The sequence below is a fragment of the Venturia canescens genome, chromosome 8 (genome assembly GCF_019457755.1).
Source record: "Venturia canescens isolate UGA chromosome 8, ASM1945775v1, whole genome shotgun sequence".
NCBI classification, from domain to species: domain Eukaryota; kingdom Metazoa; phylum Arthropoda; class Insecta; order Hymenoptera; family Ichneumonidae; genus Venturia; species Venturia canescens.
In genome coordinates this window covers 22340903-22355324 of record NC_057428.1, presented here as the reverse complement: position 1 = coordinate 22355324, position 14422 = coordinate 22340903, and the positions used below count along the sequence as shown (strand labels likewise).

Here is a 14422-nt window from a genome sequence, read left to right as displayed (position 1 = left end):
CGCCCGAAGAAGCGTATATAATTAAAAATGAATTTGATAGAAATCGTGTGTCTGCTGGTAGTCCCTCCTCCACCGCACCCGCGAACGGTGAAAATATATAAATTGCCGATAGTTTTGAAAATGTTGAGTGTTGCGACGATCAGCGACGATCAGCGACGAAATCACGAGTCTCCTCGCGGATGTTTTAATTGTCTGTTATTATTTGACGACGGCACAAATTTCTTCAATCGCGCGCGGAGTAACGACGATACATAAAAATTGTCTCGAAAGACGAAATGCGAATAATATCTTCTCTGTCGCGGGAGGTACGCGCGAGTATACCTTATTGTTGAATAGGTTTCAGAGGTTAAGGAGGAATAAACAATGTTCCTCGCTTTACCGCCCGGGGGTTTGCTACCATTTATTTTCTGCTTTATGCGGCAGTCCGCAATAATTTCTTATACCACAAAAATAACAAAATTCTGGCTCGTTTACCATTTCGCGCACATGGGCTCATTTTTGACATCGAATATCCCGGTAACTATGCTACCTACTTTTAGAGAGGAGATAACGATTTATTAATATTGGGAGTTTTACTCGTGAGTTGCTCATCCGTAAATGCTATTCATGTGAGAAAAAAATTTTTTCGAGTCAACCTGACCCCGGATGCACACAAAGCGCGCCAAATCCAGCAGGGGCTCGCTGGGTCGAACCTCTTGTCCTATAATTTCAATAGATTCGACGCCGGTGGAGACCTTGAACTACTCTCCACGATGAATTCTTCAATAAATCTCAATAAAGCGCTTTTTCTCGTGATCGAGTATCCTTTGCTGCGAGACACGAGCTGCGAAAGAATTTTCAATAACGAAGCGCGCAATGCAAGATGAACTTTTGGTTTTCAGCGGAGTCGAGCGCTCGCTAACCGCGATTTGACCTCGAGACCCTCGCGAATGCTCCTCCACCGATAATAATATGTGTGGCGACGCGACCTCATATACGTATACAGTCCGTGATAATTAAAATTTCTCATATAGCCCCTCGATCTCCGCTTTTCGAGGGGCGGGGCACCCGCTATAAAAGAGTCAAAGGCGCTTCCGATACGAAGCCTTTCGCGGCGAAAATAAGAAGCTTCGCTACCCTCCACCTACACAATACGGTCTTGCTGAAAATATGCTCGTACGCATGGTGAGACGCGACAACATCGTTCCATGCGGTCGAAAAAAACCCAAAGAAATTTGAAACGCGCGATATACATACTTTTGACTCTCGAAAATCATCACCAAACAAATTTTATGCGAAGAGAGAGAGAGAGAGGGACGGAGATACGAAACCCCCGATCCATCGCGATGAGAGCTTGACCTCGAAACTCTCGAGCTTCATTATTGCTCATTATTGATCCTAACCGCGCGGTTTTCTCATTATATACGACGCGCATTTAAATCGAAAAGCGGGTCACACGTGGTATATGCTGCTTCCTGATAAAAGGCATCCCTCAATCGCGCGAGAGGTTTTCCGGAGTATAATATTAAGAAAGCGCGCCCCCGTTTGACCTGTATAATATAGATAGCGTATCGTTCAAACAAATAAGTTATGGGGAGGCGGCGCGGCGGAATTTAACAATATATTTTCCCCGCGCAACATATCTCTGCTGCTGGCTGCATAGATGCATAAACGCGGCTTACAAGTATTTTGCTTTAAAAGTTTGACGCTTAGGAAGCGAAACATCTGGCGTTGGCATGTGAGCCGCGTTCGTTTTCTCTCCTCATCCTCGTTTCTGCTAAAACGTTATAGAACGAGTCAGCAGCTCCGAGGTTGGCCGTGTTAAATTTTCGAAACCGACTCTTCTTCGCGGAAACGATATGTGGAAAAAAAATCCATGGAAACGAGGACTCGTTGGAAAAAAAAAACACATACACACATATCTACGGAATGATGAAATTTCTTTTTCCTTTTCCAAATATTCCATTAATCGCGCGCAAAAGTCAAACGCTATGAGCGTCTTTCGAAGCGACATTGACGACGCCCGCCGCGTGCGCGACGCCTTTGCAGCTTCCCGGGGGATTATGAGCTAGCTCGCGGCCGAAAAACTGATATAATATTTAGGGCGAGCGATTTATTCGATTTCAAGATATCGTATATATATTCTCCTGCTGCTCTCTCGAGTTGGACGAAAAATCCGTTGAGTTGAGAAAGGGAAGAGCCGCGATGTCTAATAACGGAGCGAGAGGCAACGTGGGAGAGCTGCGCGCGCTCTTGTGGATACGACAAATATATATAATATTATATATATGCGCGGCGGCGTGTACAACTCCGGCGGCGGAGCACGCGAGTAAGCTCGAGATCCGAGAAAGTCAAAAGATTGATACAAACATATTGATAGAATGAAATATTTTTCGAAGCGAAAATATCGGCGCTCAACGAATCGAAAAAGAAACGATCGGGGTTCCCCGAACCAGCAGCAGCGGTGTGTATACGCGCGCTGCCTCGCGTAAACGCGGCAACGGTGGTGACGCGGCCAACGAGAGAGAGAGGGAGACGCGCAAGTTTGTTCGCGCGGACAAAGGAAAAGGACCAAAGCGCCACCATATAGAGGCAAGTTGTTCCAGGCAGGCGCAGACGCATTTCGGATCTTGTCACAAGGGTGAGGAGAAAAGGGAATCTCCGAGGTTTCGGATCGTTCGGGTTCGGTAGAGGGGGTGGCGGCGCGTCACACGGCGCCGTTCTGTCTCCTTCGCTATTCTCCTATGTACCGGGTGTTGGATTTGCGCAACCAGCGCAACGTTTATTCCCTTCGGCCGCAGCGAGCGTCGGGAAAAACATTTTAATAATACGGCGAGAAAAAAAAAATATACATACAATCCAAGAATTTCGGATGTTTTCGCGAGAGGACAATTTACGTATATATAAAATAATAGATATTCTGTATAATTATTCCGCCGCGCGTGTTGTTGTTGGTGTTGTTCCATTTCGCCGCGCCCCCCCTTTTCCTTCTTAACCGTCGACGACGCGCGACGAGGCGACGACGCGCGCCGCCGCCACGGTGTGTGGGAGCAACGAAAATACGAATAAAAAATCGACAATACACGAGAGCCGCCGCGGGGAGTTGGCGGGTGCACCAGACGACTCTCCAAACGGTATACAGTCGCTTTTCATTCACGCGCTCGTTGTATACCCCCGCGATATAAGAGCTATATATACACGCATACGTTACCCGTGGTCGCGTTGCGAGACGAACGCGACCGGACCAACAAGCGTCAACTCTAACAAACCCCTACCCAACTTTTTACTTCCTACGCTCTTTATTTGTACGAAAATAAAAAAAAAAAGTCATTGTTACTAATTATACGATTAGGATTGTATATCGGATAATTATTTTAATACAATATTAGATGTAATCGGGGAATAATTCATATCGGATCGGGGATCACGGGGTTAAGCAACGGAAGAGGAGGCTGCTGCTTCGCATCGTCTACCCCGGCCCGGTCAATGCACGACTAAATCTTTTCTATCCTCGCCCTCTGGACTCTCCAAGCAAAATCCACCGCTTGCGCGACGCCTAAATCCGAGTTGTGTGTGTGCGCCAAGTTGGTAGAGGGAGAGCGGGCGGGGGGGGGGGGGGGGGGGGGGGGGGGAATCTTCGAATCTTCCAGAGTGGAGTGCGTGCAACGTATATACGCGTGGATACATCGGGAGAAAAGACCACCCGTACAAGCGCGTCAAAGTCCACAGGGTCCTCAGGGTCCACACGCGGATATGCGCGCGCCAACTCGATACCTATACTCATCAGCCACGAGGTGCATTAAAAAAAAACAAAAATAAATAAAAGTTGCATAAAGTGAATTTCGTGAATATCGCCGAAGCAGAGCGCCGTATCGGAATATTCGAATGAAAATTACAGCTTCGCCGCCCGCTAAATACGAAAGTCTTTTTACTATATATCCGCGTCGCTGCTTTTTCAAAAATCTACAAAGTATACACGGTGTGAGTACTCGAGTTTGGCAAATAATATTTTTTTTACTTCTTATTCTCTTCAAACTAATTCAAGGCGGGGGGGAGGGGAAGCGAAACACTGCCGCGAAAAAGACGAAAATGTTAATTAGAAAAAAAAAACAAAAGAAAAATTATTATGATGATGATACCAGAACGGTTTCTAAGCTTTGACACACGGCATGCTGGGCGTGTTGTTGCATCGCTCCTGATGGAATTTCTTTCGACGTGCGTGGCTGGTATACGTTTGGAATTTCGAACGTCTCAATCTCGCTATTTTCTCAACATCCGAACGGTCATCGGAGCCGTTCAAACACGTTGCGATCCAATCGATAATTGGAATAGCTCGCGTATATTTTGATATTGATCGCGACCGAAGAGAATATACTGTTGTATATAGAAAACCGATGAAGAGCGTTATTTTTCAATAAATCATGTCGATATTTGTAGGTCCTTTGTGCATATGCAAAACCCAGACGCTTCCGCGGATAATTATATAGTTTTTGGCTGGATATGCCGTTAGTCCGATTGAAATTTATCAAACGCGCGGATTTGTAAAGTATAATTTTATAAGTACATTAAACGCGTCAATCTTTGTTTTTCATAAAAATGTTGAAAAATAGATGAAAATTGGGCGCGCGCAAACATGAGCGTTTATTAATTGCAAATTGGAAAGTTGAAAAACTCTCGGCAAGTTTTGGCAGATCTAATCGATTTCTCGCTTCGTCCCTTTTCGTTCGCGCGTATTCACGTCGAATAAATATATAAATAAAGGTATTCGGAAATGCGGTCAACGCGCTGCCGTGATAGACGCTAATCATAAATAATAATAAATATATACGCGAGGACGATGTGTGGGATATGAGAGGCGATACGTTGAATTGCGTCGAGAGAAAACGCGAGGCGACGCGTTAAAATTTCAGAGCGCAGAAATAAATACGAATGGTTAGGGCGAGAGGGCCGATCCTTCTCGATTCCGTTCCGTCCCTTTTCACCGGCGAGCAGCACTTTTGGTCTCCCTGCTTTTTGCGTGCGAGAGGGTGATGCTCAGCCCCCGAGTACAGGCCTTTCTCTTCCGTACCCTGCTCTGCTCGACGGCTGTGCCGGCGGCACACACCAAGAGTATGACGCTATACCACCCCTGCGTACGCCGAGCGGGACGGGGTTATTATTGATCGCCAAAGCTTTTACGACCTTATAACGTCGAGTTCTCGAGCGCGTATACGAAAACATCTATATACCAAATTTGCGAAAGTTCTCGCGCGAAACGCAGCTGAAAATTTATTGTAACGCCGACAAATTATAACGGAGTTGAGAATATTTAGACGGTGGGCGGAATTTTCCCGGTCTCGCCTCAAACACTTTCAATAACATGTGCATATATACGGAGCAATGAGATATCGAGAGCAAGCAGGCGTTATTGAGCTTTCGTACCAAGAGGTGCCATGCCGCGCGTCATAATCAGAGAATGCGCGTACATGCGCAAAAATTACAAGACCGATATGATGTCGCGTCAGCGAATGAAACAAAAATAAAAATAATGCCACTTAAATTTGAAATATATAGTTATCGCGCGCGTGCGCGTTGCATTACCACGCAGATTTTTGCTTTCTCTCGCGCGTCTTTCTCCTATTCGGTACGCTTTTTTTTTCTTCTTATTCTCCTTATGACGAGCTTCCTTCGTTATCTCGATACGTGACGCGAAACGTTTCAAACGCGCGCGCGCGCCTGATAAGATAAAGAAAAAATATTTATCAAGTATATACGTACTTGCCTCGGAGTCTAATTTGTATTCGCGAACAAAAGTTACGATCAAGACTTTGGCCATTTGGCAAATACACATGTATACCTGGTATATATCATTGACGTATCGACGCGCGGATAAGACATTTTCTTTTCGTGCGCAAGCATCGAAGCGCGCGCGAGAGACCTTGATCGTGTTTTTTTTTCAACGGTATATAGTAGTGTGCATGCCTCGGTGAAGAACGAGATTGCGGTTCTAACCGATATAATAATAACAATAATAATAATAATTTTTATTAAATCGTAAACACGTTGTAATAATTAAGCAGCATCGAGTATATATATATACGACGGGAAATGCAATGATCCAACCAATGTTCGATTTGAAAATGTGCCTCGTACGGATGTTATGCACCAAAAATTCTTACAGGTATACGCCCTCGAATTTTCAGATTTATTTTCATTAAATTTTCATTAAAACAAGCAGTGTTTGAGCGATCTCTCGTCGCGCGCATCGATGCGGCGGCGAGGCTTTTTAAACGCCCGCGCGCCTGATTAATCGCGAGCGACAAGCACGGTTTTTTCTTTCGCAAAAATGATTTTATTATTCTATTTTTTTTTCAATTTGTTGCAGGTAAGCTTTTCCCCGTTGCTCTTCCGCGGCTTTTAAATTTTCGGAACGTCCGCGATACGGTAAGCTACGAAAACGCATCGATAATATAATTAAATATATATAATACCGCACTTGTGAATTCGTATAATTTTTTATTTCGGCCCTACTTGGCCCAGCGAAAAAACAAACAAAAAAAACGAGATCATTTGTTGGAAAAAAGATCATCTTTTATTTTACGAAATATTTATTCGGAGCAGGTTTGATTCTGCTACGGGAATCGTGTGTATACCTAAAATAGCTATCGCCATTCGTGTCAAATAAATAATTCGAGAATAATTGATCGCTATCGCTCGTTCACGATCGGCGAGGTCGCGAATAATATAATATTTTTAGCCTCGCTGCTCGTCTCTTCCGCGAAGCCTAACGGAACAATAACTCGCGCATATTACGAGCAGATTATAAACTCGTGGGAAATAGGAAATTACGTTTTACACGATCCTTAATTGCTCCGACTTAACATATAATGTCGTCGTTCTCGCGTGTTTGACTTTTCTCGTTTCTCTTTGCTCCTCGCTCTATAGCTCCCATTATTGCAACTGTATATGCGTGCTTTACAATGCCGGCGGTGCAATACAACGCGGGCGCCTCGAACAAGCGAAACCTGCCTGGTTGCCTATTAACTGTTGGGAAATTTTTAACGCTCGAGTTTTTCCCCTGATTATCTCGAAAAAAATTCAAGATGCGATCGAAAGGGACAGTCGCGAGACCTTTCGTTTTATATACTCTTCAATAACTTCTATGCTCGTTCACAATCATCAACTGCGCTCGGGTCATGAGTTCGATGACCCTCGCCTCAATAATATTTATATATACGATCTTGAATTTGTGTTATTTTGTGTTATTTATTTGTGTTCCCCCAACTAATGCACACTTTCGCTATAATCCGAAGCGGAGCGCGCATATCGCTGCTGCTGCATGCGTCAACCATTCCGAAGAGATCGCGATTTTATTTCGATGAAAAAATTTGACTATCGTGTTTCGAGCGCTAGCACCGGAGCGCGATTCGCGACTCTTCCCCTCGGACTGGGTCAATCCTATATGTGCGTTTCACGATTACAGGCAAGGTCGTCTTCCCCCACCACCCTCATCCCAAGAACTCGTCAAATGCGCTGGCCATTCGCGTCGAGACGCATTGACATTTTACTCTTTGAGATTCCATCCTGCTCGAGATTAATTTTATTTATTATCATGCACACCTGATGCTTTCGGCGCGTGCCTAATACATTAATTCAGCATCCCCGGTATTGTGTCGCGAGCGAGCCCGCCACGCCACGGAAATAAGAAGGCTTCGAGCTGAAGAAAAATAAATAAAATTATTTCCAAAAGTTCGTTTTATCGAATATATACGGACACATGCACGCGAGTGACTTTTCTCTGAGCCTCGTCGAAACGACCTATACGCAAAATCGTAGGATCAACGACAATTCGAGTCTCGTTATGTTGTTATTGTTATTATTATTATAATTATATGAAAAAAGGGTTGTTAAATATACTTTCATTCGAAACTCTCGTCGCGCACCATGCATCATATTTGAATCCCCGATTTTTGTCTTGGCTTCCGTAAAGAAGCAGTAGTCGTATATACGTATCAATGGTATTATATATCTCTGCTGGCTTATCGCTTAAAAATTTAAATCTTTTCTTCCTCTTTGATTCTACCGAGAGAAGAATGACCTTAGCCTCAGGAGGAAAAAGCCGTCTCGTTTCTCATGTTTTATCGCATGTATGTACATTACATAAGAGTCGTCACCCGCGCGCCCGCGTTTCTGGCGCTCGTATACTGTACGCGACGTAACGAGCTCCGAGTAATCGTACCAGTCAGCGCGAGACGTACGCGGCTCGCTTTTCCTTTGCGGAATCATAAAAGCAGTATATTATGTATAACAACGAGGAGCCACCTGCTCGTGCGTGTACGTTAAACGCGCGCGAGGCGCGAGTATCATATTCTTCTCCTCGAATCTTTAATCAGGCCCACCAAACACATATGCTGGACTCGAAGCAGTAGTTAGTATACCGAGGGGCTGCGTATCCAAAATAATGTTATTTTCTTTCGCTTCTAAATACATACCGTTGGAAGGAACACGATGAGCTAATCGAAGGAAAACTTGATTTTTATTAGGAACATCTTATAATAATATATTGCTTCAATATATTATACAGAAATACAGAAATTTACATTTCCCGATGCGCGTTTGAGCGAAGCGTAAAACCCGATTAATGAAGGAAAATAATTCATTAGTCTCAATACTCGCGTGCGCGCGAGAGCGTTTCTCGATCGATTTGAGCAGATGCTGACCTCAAAATTTCTTCTCTTTCCTCTCGACCTAAAACGATCTGCGTGTGCGTCGAAGCACGCGCGGCAGTGGTCGCGATTACCTATTTTGGACTGCCTGCTCGCGGGAACGCGCGCGCGATCATCCGCGATGCTAATACGTGCCGCGAGCACGTGTAAAGAGATTACGCACGATCGTCCGTACATTGCTGTGTGGGAATATACTGCATACATATTTATTTGTACGCAACGAAAATTCTTTCCTCCATAGGTATAATATTTACACCGCGATATTTTTATAAAAATATCATTCGAACGTGCCCGAGAACGCTCTTCGATCAACAAACTCCGTTCTGCGAGAATTTCCAACAAGGCGCCGCAAAAAATGTATATATAGACATATATGTACATAGCACAGAAATGTGCGGACTATTATTGAATCCTCGATGTCTCTCGCCTGCCTCTTATACCCGATTTCGATTCCCGCTTGCACCGGACTAATGGAATTTTATTGATGACATTCGCGATTGAACTCGTCGAAGCGCGAGGCCGCGTATGAAGCCAGGGAATAGCTGCTGCGCGCTCGAGAATACTCTCGCTCTCGCGCGCGACGGGGAAGGTCGGCGGCGCTTATTCGTCGCAAGACGTATATATAGCGAAGTGTATAGAGGCTGCAAGAGCGTGTCGCCGGCGATCTCACGCCGGTCTATACAGTCGTCCTTGTACTCGCGAATATAACAACAAGAGAACGTGGAAGATGTCTCTCCCTCGATGCTCCCGCTCGTCGAAATTATGAACGCGGAGGCTACGAGGACTACCGCCCGTTATTGTTACATACCTCGCGCGCCACTTCAATATTCTTCGCAATAAATATACTTATATATAATTAGACAGCGAACAGCGGCGGCTTAAAAAATGACGTCACAGTCGGAAGAAGCTCCACAGCGCTGCTCGACCATTGCCGATTCGCGTGGTCCCATTCGTATATACACGTTGGTGGTACAACGTGTGTATCACAAACGTACGATGATATATTATGAAAAGTATATATAGCAGAGACTAGAGAGAGCATTGATTCTTGGAATGAAAAATTCGAGAGAGGTGCGCGCGAGTTGACTTTAACGATCGCGTTCGATTGTCCACTCAAAGGTGTGCTAGGAGCATTTGCAGTCGAGCAACAGACCATAAAACTTATATCTGCGTGTAAGTATTGAGCCGAGTCGCGTAGCGCGGGGCGAGGGAGAAAGAGAGACTCGAGCACGAGAAAGGAGTCGGAGGAGTGAAACCCCCAGCAGCGTAAAACATTGGAGCGAGGAAAAGGCTAACCGCGGGCTTTGCGGCCTCGCGAGTTACATCGTCGCGGCCAGTCGGGCTTAAACCGCGAGAAGCGCCGCGATCGCCGCGCTAGTTAGGATATATATACGAAATATACCAGTCTCCTTATACTCGGTTTTTTCATTTTATTTTCCGTTTTTCATGCGCTATCGTCCCCGCGCTTTTGTCCTCATGAATAATCAACCGAGAGTATGCAACTGTATACTTTTTTGACGCGAATAAGCCTGCTTATTATATAAAATGAAGTGCATCGCAGGAATTCGGCCGTACAACAGTGATTAAAAAAAAAAAAAAATGGAGCAAGAGCAGTTCCAATCTCAAGTGTATAATCGCGTTACTATAGTTTTATTTATTTTATTTACAACTTAATTCAATACTTTTCTACCGGAATGTTTAGTGTTTTCGGCGAGGGCCATGCATGCAGGCGGGCCTATATATGCGTCCAATATATGTAAATGAGAGAAAAAAAATGAAATCATATTCAGAATTGCAAATGCGATTGCGATGAGCCGCGATGATGCGGTGGTATTGTGGAAGCGAGCGCGCATAATACAAATACAGAAATAAGACATGGAAGTCGTAGAGGATGATGAGGGGAAAGCGACGACCAGTTCATAGTCGAGGACGATGACGTACCGCCCCGCGCGCGTGTGCTATATACTCTCATGCTGGTAGCGACTGTTACAAACGTCAGGGTCAGCGATCATCTCTCGCTTTGGACTATAATATATATATAAAACAAAGATACGATTAGAAAAAAGGGCGTTAACGGACCCTTTCGCCAATCGTTGAACATTACGTTGCACACATCGCGTCTTGCAACACAGACCGCTGACCGGTTTTCTCGCCCCCTCCCACCGCCCGCCGCCCACTTTGTATCATTCCCTTTTTTATTCGACAAAAGAAATTGAAAAAGCTTGAAAATTTTTAATATTCGCGAATACGTCACCTCATAAACATCGTTGTAAAAATAATTTCATTTCGCACTTTTCAATTGCCCAATATTTTTCTTCTATATGTGATTCTTCTTGTTTCTCATTTTTTATTGATTTTTCGCGCTATCCGAATGCGACAGATTTGTTTCATTATCGAGTCCCCCCCCCCCATAAGATTGATGCGAAATAACGAAATATATATGAAGAAAGTTCGTGTATTTAAAATAATGCGGGTATAATAGAGAAAAAGAGAAAGATTGGATATATTAGGCATGCAGTCGTGCTCGACCAACTTTTTCGAGAATATCGCGTGCACCGACTTATTATTCCAAGATCGAGCGACCGCGCGAGCGATATAGCTGCTATCTCTCTATTTTTATTTATTTCATTTTCATCTCTTTTCTTATATCTATAATTTTCTCCGTGCGCTCTCGAGTGTCGCTTATTATCAGAGTGTGACGCGCGCCCGTCGCATTTTAATCACATTAAGAGTATTTCTCGCTAGTTGAAACTATCGATTTTCTCATTATTTTCCAACTCCTGACAATTCATTTTTTTTTTTTTTTTTTTTTTTTCGTTCGCTCCGGTCCACCGTACTTTCTCGTTTCGCTTCGTTTGCACTTTCACTGCTGCATGCGATCGCGGGGACCTCCGACGCATCGATAAGAAAACGTTTTTATAAACCGTAAAACCGATTTTCTTTTTCAACGGCGCCCGGGTTATTCTCCAAATAATTTACTTTATCATAAAATGATTTTATTATTTAGCAATCTGAATGACGCGTGGAATATTTTATGAAAATGTATAAACATAGCGGCTCTGAAACATGCTTTTGTTATGATAAAATTCTACGCTCGATGCGAAAGTAGGGATGCCCGAAAAAAATGTTCTCGCGCGCGGGGTTTCTATAAGAAATATATAGCGAAACGTTCGAAGCGGCTGATTGCGCGAGGTGTGCTGCGCGGAAGAGAGGGGGAGAAAGGAAGGAAGGACGAAAAAAAAAAAAATAGGGGAGAAAGATCTTTCGCCGGTAGCTTTCTCTTGAGACTTTTACTTTTGCCACGGGCTAATTTATCGGTAGCTCCGGTCGAGCGTGCCTGCCCGGATACCAGCACCCGCGGTTTGGTTCAACGTCTCTAGCTCTCTTCGAGCGATGATACCAACAATATTAATCGAAGGTTACTCCGATTACGCGACAAATCCGATTACAGTAGATCAAATTACAAAAAATAACAGAGTTTCCATTTTTTCTTCCCTTTTCGTTTAATTTTTCGTCGTCGCGCTCGTACCACTTATTTTGAGATCGAGTTAAACATCTATTTGATCGGCGTATTATTTATTTTTTTTGTGAATACGTCGTGAATTTCGTAAATGAGATGCCGTCTCGTCTCGCCAGCCACTTGTACGACAATATCCCTGACATCGAGATCATATCGCGTATATATATAATTACGCGATGCTTCGAGGTTAATATTTAGTATGAAAAACGCGCAAGAAAGAGCGGAATAAAGAGGGAGAGTATCGCGGTGAACCAAACGCGGACGAATATTATAGTATACACTCGACAAACGAACTCGTATATATAGTGACTCATAACGGAGCACTTTTTTGTGCCGTGTGTTGTGTTTTCCGTCGCCGCGGAGCCAATGCCACCGGGTGTCTCTGCACAGGCATCGCTATATAGTTGTATAGTTGTACAAGTGCGTGCGCGCGCGCGCTCGCACGCGATTAAGAAATCGACAATTGAACGATAATTTTTAATGAAAACGTCACGCACAATGTGCGTAATAAATAATATAAACGAAAGTCTTAGTTTAACGAATTGCTAGATATCTAATGGCATATGTGCAATGCCAACAAAAAAGCAAATTGTGCAGCGTGTGACCCGGATTTTCAACTCGCGCGGTGATAAGTTCGAGCGGTGTACCTTGTGTTAAAAAAATACTAAGAAAAACGTAGGGCGGTGATCGGATATATATAGAGTATTATAGGCAGCATATATGCATCTCGGTATAGGTTATTGCGAGAGAAGACGTCTAACGATCATATGTAGACGCATATTTCTAAATATCTCCTTAATTATTGATTTATTTATTTATTCATTGAGCCTATAATAGATAGGCGTGCATGGACTCGTGTCTTTCGTAATATACCTCGCGATAATTATCGGTATATTATATTTGAGGGAGTAATAATGATATGCGAACGGGCGCATCATCGCGCTGTGTCAGCTTCGTATATATATATTAACGAAATTAAAAACGAAAAAATAAAAAAAAACAAAAAAACAAAAAAACAATTGCACAAAAAAGGAACGAAATAATGGTTAATAAAAATGCGGATAATGACGGAGATGTTATGTTTTAGAATTGGATCGACATCGTCGGCTATTGTTCGCATCGCGTCCCGATTCGTTAATCTCCAGCAGCACATATTTTTGAATTTTGACAACAGCCCATGCGCGCGTCCCGAATCTAAAAGAAAAGAAGAACTGTAAAAAAAGGGAGGCGGCGGAGGAGGAGAAAAAGTGGAACGTATACGTGATACTTTGATATCGCTCGCGCGTTCCGAGCAAACATCGCCCCGCTCGGTGATTGAAATCGCGGCGGCGGCGGCGGCGGCGGCGGCGGCGACGGCGCGGGGGGCTCGTGTGCAGTAGAGCGAGCTGGCGGGGGAATTCTCACTCTTTCCTGCAAGTTTGACAGTTCCATTGCCGTATCAGAGCTAACGGCAAATGGAGAAGAGAAGAGAGAATGTGCGTGAATGTGAGCGAATGTGTTGGGTAGAAGCACGAAGGCATTGGGAGTACTCGCGAGCGATAGTTGGCTCCTGCGAATCGACGCGCGCGCTACTCCTCGGTACAAACAACATGGTTAATTAATCGCTTTAATAACGCGAATTATGTCAACTCGGTAGTAGGCGTCGTTCGGACGCTCGTCCGAATATATATACTTGGATTTCAGTGAATGTCACAGTGAAAATTCAACGACTAAATTAGGAATCGCGAGGGGAATTTCAAATGATTTATTTCAAATAACACTCGTACGAGTCGAAGGGGAAAAATCGTCTCGCATTTAACGCGACGTATATACGAAAAATCTCGCCGCGACGACGTGTATTATACGAGTGAAATATTTTCAGGAGCGTTTAGCAGAGCGGCACCTTGCGCCACCGCCGCTAGAGGGAAATCAGACACGAACGAAACGAGGATCGAATGTGTTTGGAAAAAAGTAACCCGGAAGTAAAAACCGGACACGAGAGTCCGCGCGACCGCATCAGAGTCGCAAACGCATTTATATGTCGAGAACGTCGAGTTTTGCTATCTCTCTTTTTCCGACGAACGCGTTTACGTGCGAGATTACGATAGGAAAGTCGCTCCGTTCAATTTTGTCCTTTTTAAGTTACGTTGCAACTTTTTTCTCTATTGGAAGCGCCATATGTGTACGAGGCGTATATACGAGAAAATAAAATATTGGTCACAGGCTGTCTCGTCCACCG

At 44.1% G+C, this 14422-nt stretch overlaps 1 protein-coding gene across 8 annotated transcripts in view; it reads left to right on the top strand.

Moving 5' to 3' along the window:
• Positions 1–14422, top strand: part of siz (Brefeldin-resistant Arf-GEF family protein schizo) — a 29200-nt gene that overhangs the window by 1300 nt on the left and 13478 nt on the right. The window contains exon 2 of one of the 8 annotated variants that reach the window (XM_043426493.1): positions 6344–6402. The exons of 3 other annotated variants lie outside the window; for them this stretch is intronic. The gene's annotated coding sequence lies outside the window, so the exon portion shown is untranslated. Of the gene's footprint in view, positions 1–6343; positions 6403–10018; positions 10313–10568; positions 10685–13616; positions 13783–14422 lie in introns of those variants that run through there. 4 more of the 8 variants (XM_043426487.1, XM_043426489.1, XM_043426488.1 and 1 more) reach the window with 4 other exon arrangements.